Here is a 17,500-nt window from a genome sequence, read left to right on the forward strand (position 1 = left end):
TTCATTTAGTTTTAGTCATCATAGCTTAGTTTTCATTTATTTTTAGTCATCATAGCTTAGTTTTCATTTAGTTTTAGTCATCATAGCTTAGTTTTCATTTAGTTTTAGTCATCATAGCTTAGTTTTCATTTAGTTTTAGTCATCATAGCTTAGTTTTCATTTAGTTTTAGTCATCATAGCTTAGTTTTCATTTAGTTTTAGTCATCATAGCTTAGTTTTCATTTAGTTTTAGTCATCATAGCTTAGTTTTCATTTAGTTTTAGTCATCATAGCTTAGTTTTCATTTAGTTTTAGTCATCATAGCTTAGTTTTCATTTAGTTTTAGTCATCATAGCTTAGTTTTCATTTAGTTTTAGTCATCATAGCTTAGTTTTCATTTAGTTTTAGTCATCATAGCTTAGTTTTCATTTAGTTTTAGCGTCATAGCTTAGTTTTCATTTAGTTTTAGTCATCATAGCTTAGTTTTCATTTAGTTTTAGTCATCATAGCTTAGTTTTCATTTAGTTTTAGTCATCATAGCTTAGTTTTCATTTAGTTTTAGTCATCATAGCTTAGTTTTCATTTAGTTTTAGTCATCATAGCTTAGTTTACATTTAGTTTTAGTCATCATAGCTTAGTTTTCATTTAGTTTTAGTCATCATAGCTTAGTTTTCATTTAGTTTTAGTCATCATAGCTTCGTTTTCATTTAGTTTTAGTCATCATAGCTTCGTTTTCATTTAGTTTTAGTCATCATAGCTTAGTTTTCATTTAGTTTTAGTCATCATAGCTTAGTTTTCATTTAGTTTTAGCGTCATAGCTTAGTTTTCATTTAGTTTTAGTCATCATAGCTTAGTTTTCATTTAGTTTTAGTCATCATAGCTTAGTTTTCATTTAGTTTTAGTCATCATAGCTTAGTTTTCATTTAGTTTTAGTCATCATAGCTTAGTTTTCATTTAGTTTTAGTCATCATAGCTTAGTTTTCATTTAGTTTTAGTCATCATAGCTTAGTTTTCATTTAGTTTTAGTCATCATAGCTTAGTTTTCATTTAGTTTCCATTTAGTTTTTCCTCAGTGAAAAAAAAGTATTCGACGAACATTTTTCGTCTTAGTTTTAGTCGAGGAAAACAACACTGTTTCACACGGCCTCCTTACCTTATACCACGAGAATTATTATGTGTACTTTTGTACTGGAGGTTATGTAATGTGTACTGTAACTTTGCTGTACATTTCACCTGAATGTACTTCTTATTTTTAGATTGGGTGTTCTTTTAACCCATTCTGACCGGGCACCCATTTTGGTGTTAGCATCATGTTATGCTTTAGCTATTGAAAAATAGCAGATCTACAAGCTCATATCGCGCCACCGAGTGGCGCGATACGAGCTTGTAGGTCTGCTATTTTTGAAAAATTCGAAGAACGACTGACATTTTTAGAATCTGATCTCAGGTCAGAATGGGTTCATCAGACCAGTGTGTGTCCCGTGGAAACCTCGTATGAATCTGATCTCAGGTCAGAATGGGTTAAGTCTCCCATGGACAAGTGGCGAAAACTATAGCACTCGTGCTAACACACTGTAAACGATGCATCTACAAGTTGTACAATGAGCAGTGTGATTGTTATGTCCATATCAAATAAATAAACATAACATAACATAATAACGCTATTCTATGAGACAGAACCAGCACTGAGTCGACCTCATTAGCCACAATTGGTTGCTGTATTTATTATCATTTCAGCCCCTGCATAACTTCAGATATTTTGAAAATGCACAGTTAGATAATATTCTATTGACAGTATACACTAGTCGGTGTACAAAAAAAACAACGGAGGATTTGACTGTGTGAGCATATTTATGTTCTGCCTCCCTCCGCACCAACATGCATCCCTTTTTGAGTGGTGCAACCACTCCAAGGAACGGCAATGTCCGTGTGAGCATATTATGTGTTCGTGTGTCCGCCTATGTGTTGGTTAATGAGCACCAGTATATGACTATGAGTACCAGTAGGGGCGCTGTTGTGCCAGAAACAGAGAGAGCGATAGTGCTGCACTGTTGCCTGCTAATGAGAGAGAGAGAGAGACCTGAGGACAATTCTACAAATCCTGACAGTTTTCTTAAAAACCCCGTGTTTCTATGTCAGTCGTTCTCAAACATTTTCATGTCAAGGACCCCCAAGATTATTATGTAACTGGTTGCCGACCCTCATCTGAAAATATATTGTTCCAGGGACCCCCCCAGAAGCAAATAGTTGAGTTAAAAAACGTTCGCTCTGAAACTAAGAATATATATTCAAAGATTTGCGCCGCATTTTCACGAGCTAAAGTATAACATAATGCCTAAAACACCCGAAAGGGGTTCCCGCCCCAAAAGAGCACTTACATGACAGTATAAACACACATGTTAGAGCAGGATGAAGCAGGAAATGGCTGTGCTTGATATAAATATGACTATTAATATTCAGAGCGGTTGGAACGTACACAATAAAACCTTTGTTAATTTATCCATCTGTAACTCAGAGACTCAAATGGAGCCATCCGGTCCATTTGGATTTTTACTGTATTACAGATTCACTGGTAAATCTGATTAATAGTCATATGTACCTCTCTTTAGTTTGACCCATTCTGGACTTTAGCTGTTGAAAAATAGCAGATCTACAAGGTCGTAGCGCGGCACCGAGTGGCGCGCTATACGCTATTTTTGAAAAGCCTTGAAAATGTGGCGCGAATCTTTGAATATATATTCTTTCAGAGCGAACGTTTTTAACTCAATCATTGCTCACAACATTATTTTCAGATGGGGGGGGTCGGCCGCCAATCACATATATTTTTGGGGGTCCTTTTTGGACCAGTTGATATAGAAACAAAGACATTTGTAGAATCGTCCTCAGACCTGTCTAAATGGGTTAACCCATTCTGACCTGAGATCAGATTCATACGAGGTTTCCACTGGACACACAACTGGTCTGATGAACCCATTCTGACCTGAGATCAGATTCTAAAAATGTCAGTCGCTCTTCGATTTTTCAAAAATAGCAGACCTACAAGCTCGTAGCGCGCCACTCGGTGGCGCGCTACGAGCTTGTAGATCTGCTATTTTTCAATAGCTAAAGCATAACATAGTGCTTACACCAAAATGGGTGCCTGCCCAGAATGGGTTAAAGGAACATTTTGCCTTTTTTCAACATCATCTCTATAGTACAATGGGACGGTGTCTTTTCTGTCTACACGTTCTGTGCCTTTAAGAGTCGCATTGTATACGGAATGGATCGAAAATGTGCCTATACCGATGACATCGTCAACGCCGGCGGTAATTTAAACAAGATGGCATTTTGTATTTCTTTCTAAGAAACTATTTGGCTTTCTATTTCAGCAAGCCCACTCTTTACAAAGAGTGAAACGAAAAATGCATTGCATGGATGGATGGATGCACCTCAGTGATGTATCCTCAGTGATGTATCCTGAGGTCAACGGGGTTTCGGGTCTCTCAACATCATACCCCTCACTCAGGTGACCCAGCCAGGGGGATGATCAAGTCCCGACTCACGTCCCAGTAGCTATACCCTCGATCAGACCCACTATAGGGAAAGACCAGGGCCACACAATCTGAAACTACTCTGCCGGGACTGGGAGGTCTGGCTAGGCTTGTGGAAGGACTAGGGCGGCTCTGTGGGTTGACTCCTGTCCGGGCCCCTCCTACGTCTCACCAGGTCCACTCCTGCTCTCACCAGGCCCAGGACCTGTGCGTTGCACCAGACTTGAGTCCCAGCACCAGACACTTCATTCAGGAGTGATTATTTTTGCCGCAATGGTTCCGCACTTAGGGCAGGCTCCACCTGGGCAACGGTGGTGCTTCAGGCTCCGCTTGCAGCCTGAATGGCCCTCCTAAAGGCCTCACCGTGGGTTTGTTGGGCCTCCTCCTCACGGACGGAGGACACAGGCTGGGGGCCACCGACCCTAACGCTGCTCCCGGGTGCCGTCTACATTCCGGCTGTCACCCGCCCGTCTCTCCGGTGTCTGGTGGTCACCAGACTATTCCTCTATACTCCATTAGCTTGGAATCCCCACGGATGATGTCATTGTTAGGCATGGTTTCATAACCGTCTATACCTCTGAGACACAGAGACAGAGCTGTATGTGGAAGACAGTGCCATCTTATATCATTCAGTGCAAGGTCTTAGTGAGGAGCAGTTATAGTACGAAGATAAGGTTGAAAGTTTGGTTATCCGTCGATGTTCCTTTAGGTCAGAACAACTAAGAAAATAATATACGTAAAACATCTTTAACACATTCTGTACGTACGGGAACCCCTTTTGGTGTTTTAAGCATTATGTTATATACTTTAGCTGTTGAAAAATAACAGATCTACAAGCTCATATAGCGCGGCACCCGCAAGCTTGTAGATCTGCTATTTTTTTAGAAAATCGCGAAAATGTTGCGCAAATCTTTTCATAAATATTCTTTCAGAGTGAAAGTTTAAATTTTTTTAACCCAAATCTTTGCAAACTGGGGGATCCCAGGAACAACCTATTTCCAGATGGGGGGTCGGAGGCCAATTACATATGATTTTTGGGGTCCTTTGACATTAAAATATGACAGTGACCGTCACTGACATAGAAACATAGCCTATTTCAGAAAACTGTCAGGATTTAGAAGACATTTGTAGAATCTGGTCTCAGGTCTAAATGGGTTCCTTTTAAACGTCCTTGACAGGAGAAAGTCTTCCACGTCCGTTCGCTTCTACAGCATATTAGTATTAGCCTTGTAGTTTAGGGGTGGGCAACTGGCGGCCCGGGGGCCACATGCGGCCCCCACCTTCACTTAATGTGGCCCTCAGGTTAATATCAGAACACTGCATATAATATTGGATTCCAGCTGTTTACAATTCCACAACGTGCAAAACATGACCCGCTTTAATTATACTTCAGTCTAAATTAGTAGCTCAATGCTTCAACACACGTATAATTAAAGGCATTTGAAATTACATAAAAAAAATTAATTTTCAGGATTCCAATTCGAATATAGCAAAAAAATAGCCGATCTACAAGCTCAAAACGTGTTGCAGCGCGACGCGTTTTGAGCTTGTAGATCGGCTATTTTTGCTGCGACAGTAATATAATATGGCCCTATAGGGAGTGAGTGTGGAAATATATAGTGGCCCTCGATCTCCATCGTCAAAGTTGCACCACCCCTAAGTTGCTTATTTTCTCCCTGTGTGTTTTACTGCTCTACGGCCAGACTGTAATGACAGGTTGTGTCTCGTTGGGGGGGCTGGTGGTTAAATTAAAAAGCACTCTCAGACACAAACCTAACACACCTGCACCGGTCTAATGTTGGACACGGAGGCCCATGGTTTATGATAGCATAGCTATTAAAGTAAAAAAGAAAGAGAGAGGGGTTGCATGGGGGGGGGGGGGGGGGATCATGGACGTACGAAGGAAAGCGCAGGAAGGAAGTTCTAGAACAGGAGGAGGAAAGAAGGAATTAACCCAAAGCCTTATTATTGCCTAAACACTCGTGATGTTATACAAGAAGACTCGGCTTCGGTGTTTTCAAATTATCTCTCAGACCTCCTGCTGTAACCCCCCCCACCCCACCCCTGTGTTTAGTGATGACTTCACCAGCTGAAACACAGTCATTTTAAACACATACTACTCACGCTCGCACTTGCGCACACACTCACACACACACACACACACGAGCGCGCGCACACGCACACACACAAACACACACGCACACGCACACACACAGGCACGTGTCTAATAAAGCCTCTTCGTCCCTTTAGTTTAAACACAGGCCAGATTATAGCTCACCTGTGTTTAATTAATTAAGGTTGACACCATGAATTCCCAGCTGTGTTTATAATTGTTGAAATGCTATATATATAATTATATTTCATTGGATTTTAGAGTACAATGCAACGGTGTTTAATTAATTGAAGTGCCACTTATGTGACTTTAGTCGTCATAGCTTAGTTTTCATTTAGTTTCCATTTAGTTTTCAGTCAGTGAAAAAAGGCAGTCGACCGACATTTTCTGTCATAGTTTTAGGCGACTGTGGCCCAGGAGGTAGAGCGGGTCGTCCAATGATCCATGGGTCGACGGTTCGAATCCCGTCTCCTCCTCCTGTCTACATGTCGAAGTGTCCTTGTGGGCAAGACACTGAACCCCAACTTGCTCCTGATGTGCTGGTTGGTACCTTGCATGGTTTCCGCCGCCATCAGTGTATGAATGTGTGTGTGAATGTGGTGAATGTAATGCACAATCTATGTAAAGGTGTGTGAATGTGTGTGTGAATGTAATGCACAGTCTATGTAAAGGTGTGTGAATGTGTGTGTGAATGGGTGAATGTAATGCACAGTATATGTAAAGGTGTGTGAATGGGTGAATGTAATGCACAATCTATGTAAAGCGCCTTGGATAAAGGCGCTATATAAATGCACCATTTACCATTTAGGCGACAGAATCGTCATTGATTTGTACTGTACATGCTCCAGATGTTACTGTGCAGTTCTGTAGAAAATAAGAGTTCTGTCGTGTCTGTCAGACAGACATGCTCCTCCGGTTTCCCTTTCGCTGTTTCTGAGGCTCAGTGAATGTGTTTTAGTTCAAAATAAGGGGACGAGAAATATACCTTCCTGAACCACGCACATATGCACACGCACACACACACACACACACAGGAACGCACACACACGCAGGCACGCACGCACACATAGGCATGCCTTGCAGTCACAACTGTGTCCCCTGTGTCCTAAATTACCCACAGCAAGTGGCCTCTACGCCCTGATGGGTCACCCAGAGGTTATAGCCATAGCCATACACTCTTGCTTTACCGTTTTACTGGAACGTAGTTCCAACATTCAGAAAGCAGACCCATTATACACTGATCGTCTGCATGATAAGCAGCGCCAGGAGACCTTTACAGGCTACACAATGGATGCATGTACAGTGCACATGCACACACACACACGCGCACACACACGCACACACACACACACACACACATGCACACACACACACACACACACACACACACATACGCACACACACACACACACACACACACACACACACACATGCACACATGTGTGATTAGCAGTGATTATACCATTATATCCATGAATCATTTGGCCATTGTGTGAGTTCCACATAGTGCCAGGAGGAAACAACACTTTGTAAATGATATGTAGGGCTGCAACGATATAGTAACTGCATCGGAAAATATAGATTTTTAATTCCAACGAATCGAAGTATATCGAAATGGAAACTCAACTTTATGGTATCGTTTGACTTTGCATCGTATCGTTATCGAATCGTTTTTGGCAATGCAAGTAATCAATTGTATCAATACCAAGCGCTTTGTATTCAGGAATTTTAAGAAGAAAAGAGGGGTTTCATTACTTTTCCATTCCATATCGCTACACTTGGTCTGTTTTCATGTCAAGGGGTGGGTTTGTATAATGTCCGTGTATTTGCCAGAGAATCACTGTGTTTACTTTATATCCATATTTATAAATGTTTCCCTTAAAAAACTTGCTCTATCCACATGTTAGACACAGATTTCATGCATGTTTTTGCTAAATAGTTACTGTATCGATTTTAAATCATCGAATAGTATCGCCAGAATTAACAGATATGATCCATGTATCGTATCGTCAACCATCACGATACTGTCGTATCGCTGTTCAAATGTATCCTTACACCCCTACACTTATGTGGACACACACACATTCATGTGTATGTGCATGTGCACGCACACACACACACACACATGCATGTGTATGTGCATGTGCACGCACACACACACACACACATGCATGTGCACACACAATCCCAGATATTGCGGCGGCATTTTGCGTTATACGTCGAGGAGACATGGTATGTTTGAGCATGCACACACACACACACACACACTCACACACACACACACACACACACACACACACGTGCGTGCTCGCACACACTAAATTAGTGCCTCAACTAATGGTGTCCCATGTGTACTGTACTTTTGATTATTTCCCCCTCTAAGTGGAGACAGATTGTCCTGTATAAGGTACAGGGTATACCATTAGCTCATAATATACGCCAGTGTTTCTCAAAGACGCTACGCTGTCTCTGGCTGTTCTCTCCCCATGCCACGCGACAACATCTGTTGGACAACACTGTTTAAAACAAACAGTGTTTGAGGGAGGCAGCATGAGGCTCCGCCTGACGTTGGAAGCGTGTTCTGTTATTAGCTGTATGCTGGTGGCGTGATTCTACACTGCATGCTGCCTTATGTATCGCTATAGGCCTATACTCCACAATAACCAGGAGGAATTGTTTGAATGTTTTCAATGTGCGTGTGTGCGTGCGTGCGTGCCAGTGGCTCAGAGCCTCAGCCTTATGGCCTCAAAAGTCTATTATCTCACCCGGTCCATAGAGAAGTCCCTTTGGTCTAGTGGTCAAGATATTGGACTTTCACGCGGGTTGACCAGAGTTTGAACTTTGAACCCCCCCCCCCCACAGGCGTTACATGTGCAATGCGTGCGTGCGTGCGTGCGCGCGCGCGCGTGTGTGTGTGTGTGTGTGTGTGTGTGTGTGTGTGTGTGTGTGTGTGTGTGCGTGCGCGCGTGTGTGTGTGTGTTGGGGGAACCTTGGCAAGTATATATGAATTAGGCTTATAAATAATTGACACTGGATGGTGGATTGACTCGAGGACGGTTGCTGAGATCCCGCACGCTTTTTGACGTAGTGAAAGTTGAAGAACACATGCGTCCTATTAGGTGTGTCCCTGGTCCGCCCCCCCCCCCCCCCCCCCACCTGTCGTTGCTGACGATGTGCAGCTGGTGGTGTCGTGGCTCTAGCTCTCCCCCCCCCCCCCCCCCCCCAAAAGAAACCACTTCATAGTTTAGAGAAAACACAAGCTACAGTATATATATATTAATTTTCAAGTTAGGTATTTTCTTCACAAGTTGGTGTTGGCACCGGGGGAGACCTGAGGTCGAGTGCTGTTTAACAGATTCAAACAACTTCAAACGATTTTAATATATAGTACAGTATATGTATGTATTCGTTGCTGTCGGGAGGAAACCTCATAACTCCATTTTTGAGGTTTTTGTCAGGGAACAACATGGAGGACAAGAGGGGGGAGGACAGAGAGACAGAGGGAGAGAGATGGAAGACAAGAGGGGGGAGGACAGAGAGACAGAGGGAGAGAGATGGAGGACAGGAGGACAGAGAGACAGAGGGAGAGAGATATGGAAACGGAGGGAATCTATAGAATAATCGTACGGCTGTGTTGTTTAACCAGCTTAACCCATTCTGACCTGAGATCAGATTCTAAAAAATGTCTTCTATGTCAGTCGCTCTTCGATTTTTCAAAAATAGCAGACCTATACAAGCTCGCTATGAGCTTGTAGATCTGCTACCAAAAATGGGTTAATTTGTCTGCATCAAGGTGGCGAGGTTGTGTAGATCTGCTATTTTTCTTTTGGCACAGAATACAGAATATCTCCGTTTTAATAATGAGAAGTGGAGGCAGCTGGACGTGTGGTTGTTGTGGGAGTGGACGGCTCGTATAAGACAGACCCAAGGAGAGGGGAGGACACACACACACACGCATGCACACACACGCACACACACACACGCACACACACACACACACACACACACACACACACACATGCACACACACACACACACACACACACACACACAGAGAGACGTGGACAGAAACTAATTAGATGGAAGGAGTGAAGGAATAACAGCGTGTTGACTCTTCTCTTCTCAACCCCCGCCGGCGTTCAGAAATAGCTCCGTTGCAGCAGAGTATAGGCGATAGCTCAGCAGAGTATAGGCGATAGCTCAGACACAAAGATGCGTCGCACAGCGTGTATATAATATAAAGTTCATGGTTTCAAGTCCTTTGTTATTGCCTTGGCTGCTGTTTGCAGCTCAGGTTAACCCCTTGAAACCCTCTTCTCTGTTTCTGTAGATTGGCTTAACCCAGTTTTTGTCGGGAACCCCTTTTGGTGTTGGCAACTCACAAATCTTGCTGCTGTGTTTGCACATTGTTGTACTTCGCCCAGCAGATATGGGAGTTTTTTTGTCATTGGTCATGTTTTCAAAATCTCTGTGTGTGGTTGTAATCTGTGTCTCTGATGTCTTGGTACAATGGACAGATGGTTAGGAAGTGTAGCTCGGTTTCCACTTCATTTAGTGTGCAGTGGGTGCATAGTCTGTCTTCTCTCGGGATACAGGTCTGCCTATGACGGCCTTTCTCCATCGCGAGACTGTGCTCACTGAGTCTGTACCTAGTTAAGATTGTTCTTTCTCTCTCTCTCCACTCAATGAGAGAGAGAGAGAAAGAGAGAGTGATCTCTCTCTCTCTCTCTCTCTCTCTCTCTCTCTCTCTCTCTCTCTCTCTCATTGAGTGGAGAGAGAGAGAGAGAGAGAGAGAGAGAGAGTGATCTCTCTCATTGAGTGGACATAGAGAGAGAGAGAGAGAGAGAGAGAGAGAGAGAGAGAGAGTGGCGACTGTGGCTCAGGAGGTAGAGCAGGTCGTCCAATGATCCGTGGGTCAGTGGTTCGAATCCCGGCTCCTCCTCCTCCTGTCTACATGTCGAAGTGTCCTTGGGCAAGAAGACACTGAACCCCAAATTGCTCCCGATGTGCTGGTTGGTGCCTTGCAGGGCTTCCGCCACAATCGGTGTATGAAATGAATGGGTGAATGTAATGCACAATCTATATGTAAAGCGCTATATAAATGCACCATTTACCATTTAGAGATCTCTCTCTCTCTCTTCGGTCTGGTCTCCTCAGTAAATGGTCTGTGTCTCTGTGACTCATCCCAGAGAGACGAGGTCGAGGTGACACCGTCGGGGCCAAGATCGTTTTCGGAGCTTCACCAGATAATGAGATTCATTACTGGCGTAGCGCGGAGGGCCTCTTTCGGTCACCCCCCCCCCCTAGATGAAAGAGAGAAGTGCTAATTCTGTGTTCTCTAGGCCCGGTCTGGGACAGCAGCGTAGCCTCTAGGCCCGGTCTGGGACAGCAGCGTAGGCTCTAGGCCCGGTCTGGGACAGCAGCGTAGCCTAGGCCCGGTCTGGGACAGCAGCGTAGCCTCTAGGCCCGGTCTGGGACAGCAGCGTATAGCCAGACAGACGCCCCGGGAAGAGAGCACGTTGTTTTATACGTACGTGTTTTCTGGGCTGGGAAGGAATTAGTCCAAAAAATTAAGTCCGAATGAACTTTATAATTATTATCACAACATGTCACATGGGTTGTTCACATGGTGTAAAGACACCATCGTTTTCGGAAAGAAGGAAAAAAAATGCGGAGAGCAAAAGGAGAATCCGTAAAGAAAATCACACCCGCGTGAAGTGAGCGGTGGAACTGTATAGGCCTATACTGTAATTGTTATACTATACTGTATACTGATGTATACTGGCACTGTAGTCAGTGTGAAGCTCAACAGCAACACTTACTGTAGGCACAGACAGACAGACAGACAGACAGACAGACAGACAGACAGACAGACTCAGTGGTAATCCTCAGTGTACGCGTTTCAATGGCAAACATTATAACACTGAGGGTCTGTAATGTGTTCCTGCTTTTACAGTTATTATTAAAAAGACATGAAATCTGGATCTGTGACGACCTGAGGGCCCCACAGCGCGTTGGGGGGGAGGCGTGGGGGGAGGGGGGGGGGGGGGGGGAGGCGGGGGGGGTGTCGTATTTCCCCGCCGTCACGTAACGAGGAACACAATAATATCGTGTGTCTGGTGCAGGTATACATGATGGAGCTCTGAATGGATTCATAACAATGGCAGCAGCTGTACTGTACTGTACTGTACAGCAGCCCCTGTTAGTGGCCCAGACGCTCTGCTTCAGGGCTGCCCGTTCCTGTATTTACGTTACCCAATACTGTACTGAACTATACACTACAGCTTAAAGGAGAATTCCATGCTAGAAAACTTTCTTACCTTTCTTACCTTTCTTTGTAGTCGTTACGTCCCCACCAAAGAGGTCCAGGTGTTTTCTTTTTGTGCAAAAACTCCTTATTGTCTATTTCCCCTATACCATAAGCCCTCAATGAATTGCATTGAATTGAATGGGAATTGAATGGGGCTATATGGGGTGTTGTGCTAATTCGCTTATTTCCATCGAAATAAGTAGTAAAGTGTGCCGCTTGGGATATTATTTACATTTTACATTATGAAGAGAAAATTTTAAAAAAATGGAGCGAACACCCCGTAGCCCCATTCCATTCCCATTCAATGCAATTCATTGAGGGCTTATGGTAGGGGAAATAGCCAATAAGGAGCTTTTGCACAAAATAACACCTGGACCTCTTTGGTGGGGACGCAACGACTACAAAGCCTATATAACTCAGGTCAAACCTAGGGGGGTCCTTGGCATGAAAATGGTTGAAAAACCACTGGCTTAGTGACACTTTGTGCGTGCAGGTGTGTGTGTGTGTGCGTGCGTTCGTGTGCAGTGCTACAACAATACCACTTATAGCCGTCTGTCAGGCCGGCTGTTACACACACACACACACACACACACACACACACACACAGATACACACACGCTGTTACACAGACTAATGGGTGAGTGAACAGCAGGGCTTTGTGCAGTGCTCTGAGGTGCACACACACACACACACACACACACACACACACACACGTGCAACCACCACCTCCCCCTTCTCAGCTGTCAGCCTGCATTCCTCCATGCCTGTCCATTTATGGCTAAGAGAGGAGAGAGAGAGAGAGAGAGAGAGAATCCTTCATCTGCCTCTATAGTCGACCGCCCCATCTCTCTCTGTCTTCTTCTCTCTATCCTCCACCCGCTGTTGTTTTCCTCGACTAAAACTATGACGAGAAATGTTCGTCGACTGCCTTTTTTTCACTGACGGAAACTGAATGAAAACTATAAGCTATGACGACTAAAACTAAGACTAAATAATAGTGACAATTTCGTCAACAAATAAAAACTAGACTAAAATGCTAGGACGGGGACTAGTAGACATAAGAGATCCAGTATAAGTAATTTTACACTTGGTTGCATGCTGAAAATAGCAGATCTACAAGCTCAGAACGCGTCGCACTGCGACACGTTGTGAGCTTGTAGATCTGCTATTTCCAGCAAGTGTATGAAATCAGTCATTACGACCACATCGAGGCCCATATAATACGAGGACTAAAATCGTATTATTATTAGTCGACTAAAATCGGACTAAAACATTAAAAAATTCCCGGTGACTAAAACTAAATGAAAACTATTCAAGATACTATATTATGACTAAAACTAAAATAAAAATGTGCTGTCAAAATCAACACTGGCTCCACCCACCCCCCCCCCCCCCGCCCCTCATCTTCACGTCTCCCTCGCTCCCATCCTTTCTCTCTTCTCAAGTCATCTTTCATCTCTCTCTCTCTCTCTCTCTCTCTCTCTCCTCTCTCTCTCTCCCTCTCTCTCTCCTCTCTCTCTCTCTCTCTCTCCCTCTCTCTCCTCTATCTCTCTATCTCCCTCTCTCCCTCTCTCTCTCTCTCCCTCCTCCTCCTCTCCCTCTCTCTCCTCTATCTCTCTATCTCCCTCTCTCCCTCTCTCTCTCTCTCCCTCCTCCTCCTCTCTCTCTCTCTCCTCTATCTCTCTATCTCTCCCTCTCCCTCTCCGTCCCTCTGGGTTCCTGTATTTCCATCCCAGCGTTGCACCTCTCATTTATTTCCATATCTTTGAGGGGCGCCACTCCTGCAGCTTTCATTCATTCTGCTCAGTGAAATCCTCCACGAATCCTCAGTGTTTTACGAATACATGAACTGTACATAACCGCTCGTTATACCTGACTGACCCACTGACTACAACACGTATAGTGGTTTCAATGAAGGACCGGGAAGTCTGGCGTGACTTTGGTGTGAAATCCATGATCTCGACCGCGGTCCAAAAATGATGATATGATGATGATGATGATATGATGATGATGAGTGGTTTCAATGTCAGCTCTGTCACTCTCCGAACCCAAGTGTGATACGCACACACTCACTCACGCACACACGCGCGGACACACACTTGCGGACGCACACACACACGCGCGCACGGACACACGCTTGCGGACGCACGCACGCACGAAAATGGTAAATGTAGTATTTAAATAGCAGCTACTGTATATCTAAGGCGCACGCACACACATATAGGGCCTGCAGTGTGTCGACAGAGACAGACACACATGCATGTGTACACACATATCTACCAGCACGCACACGCACGCGCACCCATGCGCGCGCAAACACACACACACACACACACACACAGAGATAAAAGACGACAAGCAACCCAGTGATTATATGGTACATCAGACGTCTGTATCCCTCCTCTTTTTCCCCTTTACACACACATGCACGTGCACACACGCACGCAATATGCATGCACGCACACTCACTCACACACACCTTTGAGTGTGTGCCAGTATCGTCCAAAGCAGATATCAAATGGCAGCTGCCTGGGTTTTCTCAGTATCCCTACAAAGGCTGTGTTACTGTAGTCAAACTCTCTCTCTCTCCCTCTCTCTCTCTGCCTCTCTCTGTCTGTCTGTCTGTCTCTCTCTCTCTTTCTCTCTCTCTCTCTCTGCCTCTCACTGTGTTTCCCGTTTCACCTCTTTTATATTTTTGTCCTATCCAGTTCTCTTTCTTTCAGGATAACAGCTGGTCTGAGACCAGCTGTTATCACAGCCCATGGTGTCCGTCATGAGTGAGTCAGAGAGGATAGGGACTGGTCTGAGACCAGCTGTTATCACAGCCCATGGTGTCCATCAACTTAATTTAGTTTTAGTCATATTTTAGTCACCTGGAATGTTTCAGTGTGTTAGTGTGTTTAGTGTGTTAGTCTAGTAGTCTTTAGTCGACTAAATGTCATATTTTAGTCGACCAAAGCTGCAGTTCATTCAGTCGACTAAAATGTATTTTGTCGGGCCTTGATGCCGTTGTGATGGCTAATTGTAGATCTGATATGTTCAGCATGCAACTAATTGTAAAATGACTTATACTGGATCTCTTGTCCACTAGTTCCTTCTTAGTTTCTTTTTTTGTTGACGAAATTGTCACTAGTCTTGGTTTTAGTCATTATAGCTTTAGTTTTCATTTAGTTTCCATTTAGTTTTCGTCAGTGAAAAAGGGTAGTCAACGAACATATTTCGTCTTAGTTTTAGTCGACGAAAACAACCCTGGACCAGTATACTATTATGCTATAAGGCCAAGCTCTATAATATTTAGTTTTGCACATACCTGTGTGTGTGTGTGTGTGTGTGTGTGTGTCTCTGTGTGTGTGCGCGCGCGCGCGCCTTGTTGTTGCATGGCACACGTACGTCTGGCCATTGTTTAGAAGGCTAGTCATAGCTGGCTGGCACCAGCGTGAGACTTGTCTAGATGCCAGGCACAAACACAGGTTCTCCTCTAGAGTGTATGTCACATTTGTGTGTGTGTGTGTGTGTGTGTGTGTGTGTCCATGTGAAAACCTCCCCTGCACTTTTCCCAGGAAGCTCACAATCTCCAGCTGTAGGCCCACCTCTGTCTTGTGCACCCCCCCCACCCCTGGCACTCTGCTGAAATCACCTAGTATTGAAGTTACTATCCTGGCATCCACCCACCCATTCATTCATTCATCTTCAACTGTAGCCTAAATTCATCCCCCTTCTTCTACAAGCTCACAGCGCGTCGCAGCGCAACGCGCTGTGAGCTTGTAGAGGAAGGCGGAATTCATTTAGGGGTATAGATCTGTATATTTTCAGAGCGCAATTAACCATACATGAAATGACTTAATTCTCTTTTAGTTCTCTTGTCCAACTATAGTCCCTCCCTATAAACATTTCAGTCTAGTTTTTATTTGTTGAAATTGTCAACAGTATGAAATTGTCAATATATTGAATCATAGTTTTAGTCATCATAGCGTATAGTTTATCATTTCGGCCGACGAAATCAACACTAATGTCAAATAGCAAAACAGCAGCAGCAGCAACATTGCAGCTTTTGCCGAATGTTTGCCTATTTGTATCGACTATATTTTATACTATACGTGGCTCCTTATAGCCTACTGTAATTTTCTTTAATGGTTTCATTGAATTCATTTGGTGGAATCGTCCTCAGGTCTAAATGGGGTAAAGGTGTCACGCTGGGGTACACGTTGCCCTATATAGAATGTATACAATATATATTTATAGTTTCTATATGGAGAGAGGATTAGACGCACCTGTTGCAGACAGACTGACAGTAAGAGACCCCCCCCCCCCCCCCCCCGGAAACCCCCCCTGCTCCTTAGACTGAGGGTCTCCTCTCTCCTCATACCAGCCCCTCACACACACACTCACACACACACACACACACACACACACACACACACACACACACACACACACACACACACACACACACACACACGTGTCTATGTGTGCGCGCATGCGTGACAAATCTCATATATCAAGGTCTACATGTATCGCTTGTTCATGCATGTTCACATAACAACACACAACACTCCCACACTCACAAGAACACACGCACACACACACACACGCACACACACGCACGCACACACACACACACACACACACACACACACACACACACACACACACACACACACACACACACACACACACACAGAGGTCCCGAGGGTGCCGGAGGGAGGGAGGAGGAATCCACCTCAGGATGTCCAGTGGAATGTGTGACGCCATGTTGATGGTGAAGGTTTATTTCCTACTGCTATCTATACCGTACCTCCCACACATCACATCACATCAGCAGCAAAGCATTCACTCACACCGACACGCAAGGGCTGGCTGACTGACTGATTGGTCTATACCTCACAGTACAGGGGCTGGTTGACTGACTGACTGACAGGTCTACCACACAGCAGTACAGGGGCTGGCTGACTGACTGGTAGGTCTACTACACAGTACAGGGGCTGGCTGACTGACTGACTGGTAGGTCTACCACACAGTACAGGGGCTGGCTGACTGACTGGTAGGTCTACTACACAGTACAGGGGCTGGCTGACTGACTGGTAGGTCTACTACACAGTACAGGGGCTGGTTGACTGACTGGCAGGTCTACCACACAGGTTTGGTCAGTTAAACTGCAGAGTTGAGAGGTTTGGTCAGCTAGCGCGGCAGCGCCCCTAAAAAAGGTTTAATTGACTGACTGGACCACCAGGTCAGATCCGCCTCATTCACATCAGGGCGGCTCCTGCCTACAGATTTCCTTATTAGTTTGGCTTTCAGGATTAGACTGACCTCCCATCCTGTCTCTCTGCAGGAAGTGATAAAGTCTCATGAGCCTCCACTCCGTCCAGGCCAGGATGGATGGATAGGAACCTCCATTAAAGATAGCTTAGTTTTCCATTCTAAAGTCTCCATGATGTTAAGTGTAGACTTAGTCACTTTGCACTTAGTCTCGCATATAGCCAGACAACTATTCCACAATCTCCCAATGCTATATAAGAGTCTGGAACGACACCTCCCGAAAACCGAGTAAGGAAGCTGCTATTTTCT

At 44.6% G+C, this 17,500-nt stretch overlaps 1 protein-coding gene across 2 annotated transcripts in view; it reads left to right on the forward strand.

The window, feature by feature from the left end:
* The window catches only part of lamb2 (laminin, beta 2 (laminin S)), a 91,409-nt gene that overhangs the window by 7,909 nt on the left and 66,000 nt on the right, over positions 1 to 17,500 (forward strand). The window lies entirely within an intron of this gene.

Source organism: Protomyctophum bolini, assembly GCF_963924005.1.
Source record: "Protomyctophum bolini genome assembly, chromosome: 5".
Classification (NCBI taxonomy): Eukaryota; Metazoa; Chordata; class Actinopteri; order Myctophiformes; family Myctophidae; genus Protomyctophum; species Protomyctophum bolini.